Raw genomic sequence first — 17997 nt, 5'->3', positions numbered from 1 at the left:
AAAAACAGTGCAATCAACAAAAGCAGCAGCCAAAAATAATAAATTACATATATAATAAAAAAATGAATAGGGCATTACATAACATAAGTATTAAAACAGCCATATTGATACATTTTCTTCAGAATGAGATAGTGCCTTCTGAATAAGGTCCCAGACCTGCAAGCCTATAGAAAGGAAGGTTGGGAATTCAACAGGACTAGCAATAAGGAACCTGAACACCTACTGGGGGAGTCAAAAACTCCCTCTGAAAACCACCAGCACCAGCTCATCTAAGAATGCAGACTGAAATATAGGACAAGAAAAGTTTCTTTCAAATGGAACCTAGGTTGTGTAAGACTTGGTATGCAATACCCGAAATTTTGGATGTTGATCAATTAGCCTCCAGCATCCAGTGCAGGTTCTGAAGTAAGAGAGTAATATGAATGAAATGGAAAGTGTCATGGTATCTTCCTGGATGCAAAACTGTACAGTTGTTGGAGGTCAGTGAAGACACTATTGAAAGCCCAGTGCAGACAGCATTATGCTACTAAGGTTGCAGGAAACACATATATCATTACTGCTAATTCTGAAGAAACTAAGGGGTGCATCAATCAAGAAAAATTCCTTAGACAGAAGCACAATGACAACACAGCCATCACCTGGTCCCTCAGTGAGAACATTATGTCCAAGACCACTCCCATATTTCACATCCTATTGACAAATTTAACGTATTCCCTCCACAAAAATAACAGAGAAAGGTATGTCACCTGTATGACTGGACAGTAGGTATGCACTAATACTTCCTCTCTTCACTGGGATTTGTCTAAAGTATTCAACTGATAGACAGTCTCAACTTTCTCTAAGTTTTATCTAAATTATTCATGAAATGGAGACCTGGCACTCTTCAAAGAAAGTAAAGCCACAGAAGTGCTCCTGAGAAATGGATAAATAAACCTAGAGCTCTTCAGCACAATAGAGAAACTGTAGATCTCTTCCTTAATAACCTCTTTCAGGGGAAGAAGAAGATACACTGTGAACAACAACGAAGTGAAGATTATGCACTAAGGATCACCACATCTCAGCAGGGGAACCTTAATAAATTAACACCATAAAACAGATTTAGAGCACTAATAAGTAAGAGTCAAACCACCCACTGAATGTGAATCCATAGTGGGTATACAGGCTTTTAATCCTTATTCAATGATCCACAATATCAAATGCAACAGATCTAAAAGAAGCAGAAACATTCATGTCTGATTCCTCACCAATAGGTCATTTAAGACTCTCAACTGGGCAGCAGGTGACAATGTTCTCCTGTCTCTTTATAAAAACAAATTAAAATATTTCAGCTAGAGCCAAATGGTTACAATAAGATTAAAACAAATAAAAAAAATATTGCGGTATACCTTACGTTCATCTTTTTATTATGTCCCAAACCACTGTGGGATTTCTGACCACAACTGAACTGGGACCATAAACCAATGCTAAAAAATTGAAAGTCAGGCATGTGTAAACAATGTGCTGTCATGTGGAAGTGACCTCTGAAAATTACTGCTTCAATGACAGCCACACAGACTTTTAAGACAACGCAGATGTTGGCTTAAAGGTAGAGAAAATAGGCAAGGAGGTGCTGGAATTTACTGTAGAAAACTAGCAAAGTAAAGAAGATATTGGGAACAAGAAACCACAGACAAAAAGTTAATTGAGTGGGGTAAGGCCAAGCAGAAGTTTGGATCGCAAATTATCCTTGTTTCCCACCTTTCCTGACCTAGAATGGTCCCTAATACAGGCTTTGCTGTATTCTGGACTTTTGGATAGTTCCTGTGTTGCCCATTTCCTTTCTTGGATAAAAGGAGGCTTCTTTGTTCACCAGTGGGAGTGGGGAGCTTAGAGCAGCCTATCTGTCCCTGGAGGAGTGAACCCAGCACAAGAATCTTGTAGTCTATTGGCCGTTTTGGGCCAATTTCTAGCTCTTTCAAGTCCCGCTGTATAAAACCCGCTTTAGCATGGTTTTTGCGCTTATTCCTACTCAGCAAAGCTCCTTGTGGTCCTACAGAGTGGTGCTAGCAGCAGAGAGACAAAAAGAGTGACTGCTTACCTGATTAAGTATATTTTTTTCTGCTATTACCTGTGCGACTGTCCGTTCTCGCTGAAAAGCGAGAATATCTGCTCTTTTGCCTGTTTAGAGCTGTTTTACAGTTATTTTTTACCTGCACTTTAAAAGTTTGTCCTGTTTGTTGAATTTACCTGTTGAGGCTACACACTCAAGTGCGCTAGCCTGTGTTATATATTTACTGCATTTTCTGCTGTTTGTTTACTAAAAAGCAAAAAAAAAAAAAAAAAAAAAAAAAAAAAATATTATCCTTGTTTCCCACCTTTAATGACCTAGAATAGTCCCTAATACAGGCTTTGCTGTATTCCGGACTTTTGGATAGTTCCTGTGTTGCCCATTTCCTTTCTTGGATAAAAGGAGGCTTCTTTGTTCAACAGTGGGAGTAGGGAGCTTAGAGCAGCCTATCTGTCCCTGGAGGAGTGAACCCAGCACAAGAATCTTGTCGTCTATTGGCTGTTTTGGGCCAATTTCTAGCTCTTTCAAGTCCCCCTGTATAAAACCCGCTTTAGCGCGGCTTTGCGTGATTTTGCGCATAGCGCAGCGCCACTTAATCGGGTTTAAACCACTCTCAGCTCCACAAAGTCTACTCTTCACTTTTTCCCTTAAAACTGCTCTAGCTCTCAAAATAAACACCCTATTCTTAATCTAAAGCCCAGCACTTGCTCATACAAGCAATTCTATAAGTTAGCACTAAAGAATTAAAAGCACTACATCCTCACATACTCCCTTTGAGTACTCTGTTCCCCATTGGCCCTTTTGATTCAACTATAAAGGACTTCCCTATACTATTCTAGCATGTCCAAAGGTCAGTTGTCGGTTTCCTCCCCAATCCAGCTAGTGAATCTGGGAATCTTGAGGCAATGTTACAACTGTCTCATGTACACAGACAACCCTCTCCTCCCCCCAACAAGTTCAAACATATGTGAGAGATGCAACCATATAGCCAAACTGGAGGCTGAGCTCTCTCAACTCAGTACTGGCGTAACCAGTCAGGAGGAGAAGGTAACCACACACACCACAATTCCAGTCCCACATAGACCTACCACAACAGCAAACCAAACACATAAACACACAAAAAACATACTCGGAGGCTCTAAATAAAAATATGCCTAAGCAGCAGAGACCTCCAAAGCAGAAATCCAAGCAACCGCTACACCAAAACAGAACACGTGCATCACATAGTTCACAAAGCCAGTGTACCGAACATTCACAGCCCTTAAGGCTAAACAACACACCTGATACACTTGTAATAGGTGATTCTATTGTCAGGCACACTGATGTCCCGCTCACCAGACTGAATAAGGAGAAGGTCATGGTGAGCTGCCTGTCGGGCGCTAGGATTCGCCACATAACACAAGCACTCAGGTCACTCCAAGGCAAGTACAAATATGACTCAGTCATTGTCCATGCTGGTGTGAATGACCGGAGACGTACCTCCCTGGACTACATGAAAAGAGACATAGAGGAGCTCTCTGAGCATGTAGCCCAGGCCGGTATGACCCTGACCTTGAGTAGCAGCTTACCTTCACCAACAATGATGCCACAATATAAATACAAGATGATCAATTTCAACAATTGGCTAATGTTTTGGTGTCATTCAAAGGGGATCCAGTGCCTGTCAGCCTGGGATGACATGCTCGACAAGCCACGTTGCTTCGCTAGGGACGGCTTGCACCTGTCACCTCTGGGCTTTTGGATATTGGCAAAGGCTCTTACCACACCCATAGTGCCTTTTTTAGGCAAGGCTCAAAAGACAAACACACCTCCATAGATAACACAAGGAAAAATAAACTAAGGATAATGCTACTCAATGCCAGAAGTCTAACTCGAAGCTCTCCTCAGCATGGAAAGAATTGATGTCTGTGCAGTGACAGAAACCTGGTTCAAAGCTCATGAGAGCATCCCAGCACTACCAGGTTATACCTCATACCATGCTTTTCAGCCCCAAAACTTGGACCGAACCACAAAAGGAGGGGGAGTATCCATATTCATCAAAGATACCCACACCTCCAGGTTGGTGGCACTGCACGAAGCATCGGAGACCATCCACGTGCAACTAACAGTGGGTACAACTGCCTTTCAGTTTATTGCCTGCTACAGACCACCCTCCCAAACTCAGGAACCCTACTCAGCTTTCCTGAGAACATTGGAAAATATGAAGGTCTCTCCAAACACCATTATATTGGGAGACTTCAACTACCCAAACATAGACTGGGAGCATTACTCAAGCCCCAATACCCTAGCCCAAAGGTTCCTAGAATTTATAAACTCAAATGCTATGGAAAAACTAGTCACCACTCCCACAAGAGGGGAAAACATACCGGACCTGATCATCACCAACATGGGGACTCTATGCTCCATACCAGAGGTATACCCCTCACTGGTAAGATCGGACCATACATTAATCTCACTGGATATCCACATCCAGACCCCACCCCCAGCCCAGAAAACCACAGTGAAAAACTTCTCTAAAGCAAACTTCTCACTCCTCAAAACCGAGGTGGAATCCTTCAAACCCCCCAGGCCAGTGGAAACTATGGTCCAAACTGCAGAATCCTTTATAACGGCATTCTATGGACACCTTCAGGAATGCATGGATCATGCAATCCCAAATAAAACCAAGACCCAATCCCCCAAAGGCAGGTGTCCTGTCTGGTGGACCCCAGCCATAAATAAACTATACAATAGAAGGAGGAAGCTACTACATGATAGAGCAAAATCCCTAAAAGGGAAGGCATCTCTGATCAGTATTAGAAAAAACTACGGTCCCTCATAAAATCATCTAAGGCCAGCTTCGAGAGAAAAATTGCACAGGACACTAAAGATAATCACAAGGCTTTCTTTAGTTATGTTAGGAACCTGGATGGTAACTCCCAGGTATGCTCAGAGTTAGTCCAAAATGACAAAAAATACACTGAGCCCACAGACATTGCCAACATCCTGGCTGACAGGTTCAGTGCAAACTCCCCCCACCAAAAGAGCAAATATCTATCCCAGCTGAGTGCTGCCCCCCTGACATCTCAGATGCTCAGGTAACAGCCGCCTTCTCCAAAGCAAAAAACACAGCATCAATGGGACCAGACGGTGTCCCGGGCTGCGTCCTACATGAACTCCAAGAAGAGCTGAACCCCAACATAAAGCTACTGTTCAATCTCATCCTTACTACAGGATATGTGCCCAAAGAATGGTGTACAGCAACAGTGGTCCCTCTCCACAAAGGTGGTGCCTCAACGGACCCTGGAAACTACCGCCCCATAAGCCTGACTAGCCTGGTCTGCAAAGCTATGGAGAGGATCATCATGGAACTCATAAATAAATATATTGGGGACCTACAGACACTGGATCCTACCCAATTTGGCTTTGTTAAGGGCAGATCCTGCCTTTTGAACCTGGTCGATTTCTTTTGAAACAGTCACTAAGGCCATTGACGAGTGAAAGGTGGTCCACACAGCCTACCTGGACCTCGCAAAAGCCTTCGATACAATACCCCACTCAGGCATCAAAGATAAGCTCTCCAGCTTAAATATAAACCCTTATGTCATAAGATGGGTTGCAAACTGGCTCAAGGACAGAACCCACATAGTCAAAATTGCTGGAGCCATGTCAGACTCCAAACTAGTTACAAGCAGTGTCCCACAAGGCTCAGTCCTGGGACCCCTCTTGTTCGGTATATATTTTTTGGAGGTACAGGCCAACACGGGAGGACTACGGCTGACCAAGTTCGCAGATGACTGCAAACTGGGAGACATAATCGACTCTCCAGCTGACACAAGCATTCTCCAAAAGGGTCTCATTGAGACAGATAACTGGTGCCAGAGCCATGGCCTCAAGCTGAATGCCAAAAAGTGTATAGTCATCCCCTTTGGCAAAAACAAAGTGCCCACAAATTACCACATAGGTGGAAATCCATTAAGTACGGAAGAAGTAATTAGGGACCTGGGGACCCAAGTTAATAGCAATCTCTCCTTTGACAACCACGTGGCCAAAGTGGTTAGAAAAACCTTCTGTATAGCCCACCATATCATGAAGGGATTCACATCTAGATCAAGGGAGGTTATTGTGCCCCTTTACTCATCCCTCATCAGGCCCATAATTGAATACAATGCCCCATTCGGGATGTACCTTACCCGACACCTGCAGCAACTAGAAAGACCGCAAAAGCACCTCACCAAGAGGATCAAGGGGCTCAAACAGATGCCATATGCTGCTCGGTTAAAGAAACTCCAGCTCTACTCAGTTGCATACCGCCTACTTAGAGGCGATCTATGCCTGACATATAAAGCCATGTCCAACCCAGAACTAATGGACATGCTTCACCTCAGAAAATCCAAATCCCTTCGAGCTACGTGCTCGAGGGACTTGAACCTCAGCACAGAAATAAATAGGACATACTGGAGGAACAGATTCATAACCCAGAGGCTCCCTTCACTCTGGAATAGAATCCCAGTCCATGTTAGGCAGAGTCCCTCACTGACTCTCTTCAAGAGGAATCTTGATAAGTGGATGGGAAATCGTAGGTTTACCCCGGGGATCACTTCTGTGTCACTGCTAGACAGAGGCACAGTAAACTAACCTTGAAAAAGGGCATAGTAAAACTCATTTAAATTGGGTGGCGAAAGCCAAACACACTCTGGCTAGGCTTATAAATGCCTTAGGGCAGATAGGTTCATAGGTTCATACTAGGCTTTGTTAGAGACAGCTTTCCCTATCAGGGATTGATATCAAGAGTACATGTAAAGAGAAAGGCCTAGGGAAGTGCCAAGTGAAAGACCAGAGTTTTTAGTCATGTCTAAATAGAAGCTGCCGTTAAAAAGGAGATCATTAGTACGTCATACACAAAATACTGCATGATAACTATATGGATCAATCAGAGGAGATTATAAAAGATTGGGAAGAGAAACTGAAAAGGCAATTTACAAAGGAACATAGAGAGGCTATACTTCTAAGTGACAAAGTATAGAAGGTCTAGGATTTTTGCTTGGATGTGTTTGCATAGTTATTTGTACACCCCAAACAGACAAGAGAATTTTTCCTCTGGCAGATAGTAAATTGTAGTGGTGTAATGGAAAAAAGAGAGACAGCTGGGAACATATCTCTCAACTGTCCAGATTTTGGCAGAATGTCCAGATTTTTGCCTAATATTTTTGGTCTGTTTCTCAGAAAATGTGTGGTTTTCTGGCAAACTGAGGACTGAAGTCACTAAGTAATTGCATACATTTGAGTTTCATATTTCATATCTTCAGAAAATCCATGTTAACACAAACCCTGTTGAAGTTATAAGAGCAATATTTAAAATCTCTCCCTATTTTTTGGCCTTTGTCCCTCCATTATTTTAGGCTTTGCCCAGATTTCTTGCACTATGAGGTCGAGAGGTATAACTGGGAACATGTTTTTTGGGAACAGTGCAACAAGTTGGTAGATTTTACAAATTCCATACACAGTAGTATGACAGAAATATTGGGGTAGAAGATGGCTGTAACTAAGGAAACGATTTATTAGAGCTGGGGCACAGGATCTGAACTGCCTATACATAATATGGTCTTTCCAAATTTAATGCTATTTTTTACCAAAAAAAGCAACTACTAGAAAATGCAGATAAAAATCTACACCGACTGCAACTGAAGTACTGCATATTATAAAGACAATGAACTAGAGGTAGGATCTTTTGAAAACTGAAAGAGCATATTACTTAGAAATAAATGGAATTTGTGAGGACAAATGCATGCAGAATAATGTTTAGGAGGAGCAGTGATGTTTAAGGGAAGGCACATAGCAATTTATGAAATGTTAGGAGTGAATAACTGTTAAAAAGAAAGAAATGCATGGATATGACAGATATTAATATGGCTTGTGCCTACGTCTTAAGTGATAACAAAGGTGTTAAAGAAAAGAATACTGCCTAGGGTGTTTTCAGCAAGGATGAAGAAATTCTGAACCTAAGTTAGGACACTTTTGAGAGGTGGCAGGAGCACACTGATGAACTCCTGAATCCGGTATAATGACCTTTTCTGAGAAGGCAGTACCAGAAGGAAATGGCGGAGTACGACTCATTTCATTGGATGAAATTAGTGTGACTATTAAACACTTTTTTTATGGCAGGGCTGCTACAGTAAATGACACATAACCAGAAATGATGATTTTTTATATTTTATTTAGGGTAGGGTGGTATTTGGTCACAAATATACAGTCGACATTACAAAATCAGAACTCTCTCCATAGGTAAAAATATGAATTACCAACAACCCTGTTACAGTACATTGCTATTACACAAAGGCATCTTTTTAAAAAGAGATGTCATTTTTTTAAAATGGTAATGACAAAATATGAACGCAAGTCATGGTTCATTTGCCATTGCTGCACTGCATCAGAAAGGAGAAACAAACAAAATATTTTACAGCCCAGGACAGGACATTTTAATATAATGGAAGGCAATTAATTAAAACAGTTAAAAGTGACTGCAGTGGGAAATTAATTAAAAAAAAATGTTGCATTATTTTTGTTACTTAAAAAATTGTGGTTGTGACATTTAGACTGATAGTCTTTCAGTGAAGCAGAGAACAGTGCAACCTATCAGACTCATCTGTGGAGAATCTGTGCTTTACCCTCTGAACTGTGTGCAGTCCACCTCCTACATCTGCTTAAGACTTTTGATAGTGCGGACCACAAGATAATGTTACAAACTTGAACCTGTTTTTATGAAATGCTCTGAAATGGTTTCACTTGTCTGGTGATCTACAAGGGGTAAATGGTAAACTATGGTTGCTAAATGGGTGATCACAATTTCAGATATTCTTTAACACTCAGTTTTTGGTTGCTTATTATTCTCTCTTAATGCAAATAAAAATTGAGACTGAGTATTGAGATGACTGTTTCATTTTTCTTTTCTTGTGAAGCATCTGAGGTTCAGGATAGAGTTCAAGGATTACTGAAGTTAAGAAACAGTTTCTCAAGTAAAAGTTTTGTCTTTAACTCAAATAAAACTAAACTGGACTTACATGATAGTAAAGCATATGGTCCTCATGGAATCCTCTCCACCAAATTAACACCTAATTATTATTAAACACAGATATTATTTAATGTACTTCTGTTGTCTTAAGAAAGTTAACAGTTGACAAAATTCTCCACCCATGCTGAGCATTAGATTTTCCGTGAAGGTTAGTTATTTTGCCATAACCCCAACTGCTTGACAGTAAATCAGCAGAGCATCTTTATGTAGAACTCAAAATATGCCAGTAGGGGGCAATCCAGGAAAGATTACACTATCTTCTTAAAAGTTGGTTCACTTACTAATAACATAGGAGAACAGTCAATAAAAAAATGGACAAATGATGCCTCCCTTCTTCATTTTTTTCTCTCTAAAATATGAAAAACTAATTACAGGATGGTGAACATTCCTTTGTTACCAGCTCTTCATTAGCATGGTAACATTTCTGTACCAAAAAATACATTATACTTTGCAGGACAGAGGCAGGGCTACTGACCTGCTGGCTGATTCACTCTTGAAGATCTGGAGTTGTCCCAGGTGGGACATAACAAGGGCAGTACTATGAGGGAAGGCCATTTCTAGCCTAAAGCAGTTCTTTTCTCAGTGTATAACATCTGATAAAGCAGACTAACCTATTTTGATATTGTATCCTGATATGATTTCCTTGACTCCCACAAACAAAGAAATATTTTTTTCCCAAAAAGCACAATACATAGAAGTTAAAATGTGATTATCCTTCTTACTACCAGTGTCCATGATTAGATTTTGCAAAAAAAAATACAGTGGAAGGTGAATGGTGTCACTAAGAATATACTCCAAGACCACAAAATGCAAATATTTTGGATTAGTACAAAGTAAAACTCTGTCCTTGGGAATAATAAGAAAAGGTACTTCAAACAAAAGGCTCTAAAGAAAAAGGTAAGCTGATTTCCACCAGTGCTGTACTCGTACATGCTCACTAAACACAAAGAGTCAAACTTCGGAGCAAAAGAAGTGATGGACCCATTAGGGGATAGGGAAGTTTTAACCAGTGCAAAACCTGTTTGAAGCACAACTGCGATTAATTGAGTAGAAGCTTGAATGTTACGGACACTGCTAGATAATTTCTCCCCAAAAAAAGATTAGTTATTTTTCCTGAATTCTTACCAAAATGTACATGGTAAGAATAGAGTAAAAGAAAATTTCAGCCATTGATCACCAGAACTGGATGTAATGAACTCAGTCTTTAAAAGCCGTACATCTAGTTCCACTGTACTGTTCCTGGTGCGTTTGTATGTTGTGTCCCTTGTATCTTTTCTATGTCACTACAACAATATAATGAGCTTTCACAGCTTAAAACCTGAGTTCATGCAGCATTCAATTTCTTGTAGCACACATCTATTTTACTTTATTTTGACCATTTCAGTGATATGGCACACTTTCTACCCTTAAAACTGAACTGCTACTCCACTAGTAAGGCCTTCCTTCAAGAACTCTAAAAGGAAAAAAAGCTTTCTCTAAATTAGCTTTAGACCACTAACATGGTTAAAGTAAATAAATACATACAGTCTAGTATTAAGACTTTTTGCTCCCCTTAATGTGCTGTGCCAGATTTCTTCAGCTGAGCCCTGCTTTGTTTACATTCGCTCATAAATCTGTTTTGAATGTGTGTATCACTTGGGGCTTGCACAGTTTCTAAAACCTAATTATTATCTCCGACTTTCAAAAATGTTCCTTGAAGGTTAGAAAAGCTTTATTTTCTTCCATTTCTCTGGTTCTAGAACTACTAAGGGAAGATGATACAAAAGTGAAGGTCCTTTTAATTCATTCTTTTCTTTGCTACTCACTGGTTGTTTTCATCATCTTTGCTCTGAGACGTCTGACTTAGTTGCTTGCTCTCCTTCCCTTCCACAGAGCACATTGAACTTATTCACTTTGAGGGTCACACTGAGTAACAATATAAACCGTACACGACATATTTTCTACTTCTAAGACGGAATTTGCCATGACTTGTGTAGTGAAGTAAACAGGACATTCAAGCACTTAAAACTGCACCAGCCATCTCCACTTACTGGAATAAAGTAGTTTGCAAAGGATTAAATTTGAAGTCATGCAAGCTCAGACTGCCTATTTCCAGTCTGACATTTGTGACAAACTTTGGATTAAAATTGCAAAAACTGTTGCATACGCAGAAGACATGATACCTCAACTTGTTTTCACCTTACCAAAAAAATTAAGACTATGAGAAATGTTTAATCAGTAGTCCAAACAGGAAAAACACAACAGCTTCATCATCATCCCAGTCTAAAGTAAGAGGCCCTAAGCATTAGTCTTTCCCATCAGCATGAAGCTAACGCCAAGTAAAGTCATATGAAACCAGACTGCTATTAGACAGACACTGGGCAGCTCAACAAGCTTGGGTTGTTTGGAGCTATGCTACCAAAGTAGTAGTGTCATACAACAGCAGAATGCTAATGTCTGCATTTTGTAGGGAGAAAATTCATTAATTAGATTGGCCAATGGAGACAAATGGCACCGGTTTAGAAAACAGGTGAGTCTGAGAGACCAGATAAATCTGGCGATGCAGACCCTTTGAAGCAGACTGCACTTAGGTCAACTGAAGTAGCTTTAAAATGGGAACAAGCACAGGAGGTAGAGAGAAAAACAAAAACAGTAATGCTTCCATCATTAGTTAAGCTGAAACAAATGTCCTGCCTTCACTTGCAGGACAGATGATCCTTGTGTAACATTTTGTCTCATTGCAGTGAAAGGACTGGTATTTCTGGGTTACAGTTAATGAAAGTGCCAATGATTTGCACGAAAACAGTCAACTCAGAACAGCTGCAGAGCTTCTGAGCTGCCAGAGAGTCTGTCAACCAGTACCAAAATGGGTAAAGGATTTTTCCCAGGCAGCAGGGATACATTTCTACAGAAAATAAAAATGTACCAATCTGCCTGAATTAAGACTGTCTTTTGCTAAATGTACTGCAGTAAGACTATAACACTTCCCCTCCACCCATCCAATTTACCAAATTTTGGGAGTTTGACAGACATAAAATAAACAAAAACACATCAAACAAATGTTATTTAATTTGACTCAGTATTTCAGAAGTTACATTTTAGGGTTTGCACAATTCTTTTAAAATACTCAGAAGATGACGTGGCCCTACATATTAGATTTGTAGGTTTAGTGATGGCCAATTCGCCAGTGAAGAGCCTGATGGCTCAGATCCCATGCTGGAACTTACTGGTGCCCATGTAGTTATTTACTTCCTTCTTGGAAGTATAAATTCATGGGCTGAGTTTAAATGAGAAGGAGAGTTTATTCCACTAGAGTGGGAGGCTGAGATATGAAGCATTCACGCTTCACAGTAAAAATATTAATTTTTACTGGCAAACGGATGTCCTCTTGGATTCAGGTCACCAGGGGCTAATCAAAGCAAAGCTTTCACATAGTATGGGGTCTTTTAATGCTCTGTATGTTAGTCAGTCACAGGTCTCCTCCAAGACACCAATGAGACATGGATAAGGCACAGAACTGCTCTAGTCTTTGCCTGTTAGACAAGCCTTGAAGTCCTTCAGTTCTGTTTGTAGGAAATCGTACTATCTGCAAATGTACCATGGCACATAAATAGGTTACAGAACAGGGTACAGTAACTATAACTAGTCTCAAAGGTACTAGAACAGTTTTCAACCCCATGAAGAGCAAGTGGGCTACTCTACATGCTTTGTGTATTTGTAGCGTTACATGGCTATCAAATGAAAGGTCATCATCCACAAAGACTCCAAGAGCTTCTACTAATCTGCCAACTTTTAGTTGTTGCCTGACAACAATGTATAAAACTGGTTAAAATGGGTTTAGCCAAAAAATAACAAACAGAACACGTGGCTTTAAGTCAACATTGAATGAAAATAAGAATAAAGTTGCCACCAAGCAGGTGCCCAAGATAAAAGGCTGCTAACAGTAAACTACATGAAAACCACATCACTGCATTTTACAAAAGTCATAAAACAGACATCATCAGACAAATATGGAAAACCTAAAATAGAAACTATTACTTAAAGAATGACAGATTTTCTGGGACTCTAGACAGATGTTTATACTTATGTACTGCCATGGGATGGACATATTTATGTAAAGTAATGAAGTCTGAGTAAACCATCATTAAAAGGAATCAAATTAGTAAGATTAAAATTAAAAGCCAGACTTTTTTGGCAAACGGTGTAAAACCATATAATGTACCTGTGTCAGTATTTTACTGCAACAGTCTTTCATATACTTCCCATCAACAAATGCAAACTGTAATTCTGTTCCACAAAAGAAAGGCAAATATATGTCATGCCTGTAAAAATTACAGGAGCAGAAAACTGTCTTTTTGGCAGTACTCCTCCAATGTTCCAATGTGTAGACCTTGAATGGCTTCTGTGACTACAGCACAAATGCCACATAAAACTTATAGAAGGGAATTTCTGAAACCAAAACTTCAATGCAAATGAACATTGAGCAAAACTTAAAAGGTCTTTCATTACCAACTGTATCAGAAATTACAGGAACTCCCACATTGGCAAAGCCTCACTACACCTACTTACAGCCTCCCATGAGCCGGGAAATGTACATTTATAGCCCATTTCTTAAGTGGACCGTTCACATCCCCCTAGTTCTATCGACTAATTGGCCTATACAGCCCTTGTCATTTACACCTCCCTCTCTCTCTTACTGCACAACATTCCACTGCCCTGCTTTACTTCTGACCTATTTCACTGTCATGCTCTAGGCAGTCCTGCTTTTCTCCTGTTTTTCTAGTGTCATCCTTGTACCGTTTTCACATCTTTAATTTCCTAGTCCTCTTCACCTGATTATCAGGATCTATTACCCCTCTATTACAAGCACCCCTACCACTTTGGTTTACTGGAAATGTGTCAATACAGGCCCTTCCTGTATTTCTCTTCTTCCTCATACATTAGCTGAGGCTTTATTTCAACCTCCCAAAAGGTGTCTCTAATGCAAATATGAATCAGATTAGTTCCTCAGCACTACTAAAGGCTAAGAACATCCCATCCTTGTACTCACTCAAATAATCTCCATCACCAGAGGAACTGGCCTTTTGATGCTGACACTAATTACATGGGCAATGTGTGTGTGTGTGTGTGTACAGATTACCAGCGAAATGAGTCCATGGTCAATTATCTATAGCAAGGGAAGGAAAGGTACAAAGCACAGAGGGAACAAATTAGACCACTTAACCTGTACAAATGTTAGGAGGGATAATGTAGGAACCAATACTTTACAAACAGCAGGAACAACAGAAGTTCAAAAACTATTACTTCTAATTGGACGTTTTCCAGTTTTATGTCCAATATTAAGCCAGGATGTTGCATTGTAAATTTCACCTGTGACCATTTTTCTGCCTTCTGTCGCTGGTAGACTATCTTCTGTCCTTGACCACGTACTACAGCTTTGTCCTACGATTGTATATACTATTCAAAACCACAATACTAGATGTGCAAGAATGGCCCATCCTTGACAACTTTAAGAACTAAGTCACAGGCATTACAACTGTTGAGCAAGCCAAACTTTCCAAAGTCATTAAACACCTCTTCTAATCCATAACAAAACTAAACTACTCTTCCAACCCACCAAACATACTCAAAACAACTCTCACTTTAACATCACGGCAAAATACAACACCACTATATACCCAACTGAACACACCAAATTACTAGGAGTGGAAATAGACAATAAACTAAAATTTGACATTCACATATCCATGACTATAAAAAAGTCCACAAAAAAGTAGGAGCGTTATACAGAAATAAGCAATTTCTTACCAAAGCAGCAAAGATTTCAATAGCAAATTCCCACCTTATCTCCACCCTACTTTATGCCTCTCCAATATATACCAACCTAAGGCAATGTGATCTAAACAAGCTAGAGACCTGCTACAACAAAATCGCCAAATTCGCTACAGGGGCATCCTACCGTAGTCACCACTGTCTCTCACTTGCTGAACTGGGCTGGCTTGAACTCCCTCACCTCCTTCAGTGGTATCAACTCTCACTCGCCCACAAACTAGTAAACCATCCATTAAATGTCCCATCCCTCCAGAATCTACTCCAACCCTATCGCACCACCAGACCACTAAGATCCAGCAGCAAAAATCACTTGCAGATCACTAAAGCCAATAACTCTGCTGGTGAAGCACTATTCTCTTGTGCCATAGCCAAATTATGGAACTCACTCCCACCCACAATTACCTCCATACCATCATGCACCCACTTCAAAACTTTACTAAAAGCACAACTAAAAACATGCTGGCTATGCCCTTGCAACTCCCACTCTAATATCATCCACCCCATCCAACCACTACCTTTCTTTCCACTCCACTAACTACCTTGATTATAGCAAGCTCAGATGCTCATAAGCCAGTACTTATTATACAGCACGAACTTCTTCTTCTTGTAACATTTGTTAATGTCTGGTATGCACTTCACAGATAAAGATTCTAGTTGTCTACTGATGTACTATGTTCTTCATCTGTAAATATGTTGTAAGTAATTGCTATGTAAATTGTTATTCACTATATAATCCAATGTATATACTGTCTGCTTATTTTAACTGTGAAGCTTTTCTCCCCGGGCCTCCACTGAAAATGGACCTACGTCCAGTCGGACACTCCCGGTCAACAAATTTAAATAAATAAATAAATAAATAAATAAATGCACCATTCTGCTCTCACTCTTCAGATCTGTGGTTAGCCATGCTAAGAATGGATATATACAGACCAATTCTTGTCAGACAAGAAATCTATGTACTTGTTATAACACTAAATTTATATCAGTAGGTCCATCCTTAGAATTGACTCCACCCACCTTCCTTCAATTTTGCTGACAAGGTCTTCTGTGTATGATACAAGCATATCACATTTTCTTAATGATCCCACTTCTGCTGCAAACCCTAATCCAATTAATATAAGCCATGAAAGATGTAATATGGGAATAACCCTGAAAGAGCTGGTTTAAATGCAATGGCACACAGAGGTCTGTAACTTTGCCACTGACATTACTCTACTGGCAAAATATTTAACTGGTTTTGGAAAATGCAACCTAAAAATTCACATGCAGAATTAAATTTGTTGTAAACCACTTAAGTGAAAATATAAGTGTTTTTACATGTTTACATCTACTACTGACAGGCACGTAGAAGTTCTGCTAAAAACGGTATCAAGGAAGATGCCGTAATGAAAAAAATGGGAAGAAAAAATGGAAAAGCAATTTACAAGAGAACAATTGAAAGAGATGTGTATGGCTCTCAAGTATGCAACCAAGTCCAGAAAGTTTTGGATGTTTGTCTGGAAGTGTTTGCACAGGTATTTTATACCCGAGGCAGACTTCAAAGAATTTTACTTTGGGTAGATAGCAAATGTTGGAGGTGTGATAGGGAAGAAAGTGTTAACTGGGAACACGTTTTCTAGGAGTGTAATGTACTGTCAGATGTTAACAGTTCCCTACAGAGTACTCTGACAGAAACATTGGAAGCTGGAACTAAGGAATTTACTCTTTTCTTTTGAATTTGGACACAGGATTAAAATTGCCTGGACATAGTAAGGCATTATTAAGCATAGTTCTGCTTGTTGCCAAAAATACATCACTAAAAATGGAAATCAAAATCTAAACCAACTGTAAAGTATTGAATATTGTAAAACAGATAAAAGAACTGAAGGGGGATCTTTAGAAAAGGGAAGGAACAAATTACACAGAAATAATGGAATTTATGGGAATATATGTATAACAATATTTAGGAACAGAACTGAAGTTTAAGGAAAGGAAGGAATTCACCAGTTTCTGTAATATGTGACTGAATGACAATTGTTATTAAAAAAAAACATATAATATAAAATGTATGCAAATGGAAAAAAATGTTAGTATGATTTGTTTTCTTTTTTATTAATATAGGTGCACCAATATCTTAGGGGATAATTTGATAAAGGTTTAAAAAAGACAAATGTAGTATTATGATGTTTTAATAAACTACAATGGTAATGAATTTATATTCCCTTATATGCTGACCATTTTATACAAACACGTTTTGGTTACTCTGGTGTAGTTCTAGCTTAGTTCTAGCTTTATTTCTTAGAGACCAAAGTGCCATTTAAAACTCTGTTACTTTTAATGGATCTTCCTGCATGTACCACTCAGCTGAACTATACATTTAACTTCTACACAGTTCAGCTGTGATATACATTACAGTATCTAAGAGCACAAATGTATTCTGCAAAATGTCTACTTACATAATACACGTTAGGATACGTAAGAAATGTTTAAGTTGTCTAAATATTTTAAAACAGAGTTCGAAGTTTAATAAAACGGATCACAAGATTACTTTGTTTCTTCCCATTCTACTCAGTGTCACAAACCTTGCCCCATTACCAAATGACATCACTTGAATAGCCTCCAGTATGAGAAATATGCACTCACCCTGTAGACTGATCTGTAAGAAGGTCCTCTGCACTGGACAAATGACTGAATTTTCTTTTCTGCTACCCTGGCTTGATATGATTCTCAAAACCTCAAGTTACCTTACACTTGGTGGAGGGTCATGCAGACACATAGCAATGGCAGGAAAGTAATAAGCACTCACAACAGAGGGTCTTCACACATTTCAAGTAACACACTAAGTGAATATATATGTTGTATCTGACTTCAAAGACAGTGCCAAAAGGTAACTGCTAGCAAGAATAACCATTAAAAACTTATGAACTTCCAGAGATGGCAGTGCCAGAGGAAGGCTTAAAGACAAAGGCTCAGAATGTCAAGTCATGAAGTACAGAGTAGGGTTACCACCTGTCCATCTAAGTGGACAGTTGCTTCTTGCAAAAAAAAAATATATATATATATATATGAAAAATGGCAAGTGTCCTGAGATTTCAGGGCAAAGTTTAAT

At 39.5% G+C, this 17997-nt stretch overlaps 1 protein-coding gene across 4 annotated transcripts in view; it reads right to left on the bottom strand.

The window, feature by feature from the left end:
- Positions 1-17997, bottom strand: part of MYO1B (myosin IB) — a 2891345-nt gene that overhangs the window by 607962 nt on the left and 2265386 nt on the right. The gene's annotated exons all lie outside the window — the stretch shown is intronic.

Source organism: Protopterus annectens, chromosome 6.part0, assembly GCF_019279795.1.
Source record: "Protopterus annectens isolate FY-2018-M chromosome 6.part0, PAN1.0, whole genome shotgun sequence".
Classification (NCBI taxonomy): domain Eukaryota; kingdom Metazoa; phylum Chordata; order Ceratodontiformes; family Protopteridae; genus Protopterus; species Protopterus annectens.
Note: the sequence above shows the minus strand (reverse complement) of the source record. Positions and strands in the feature narration are given on the sequence as shown.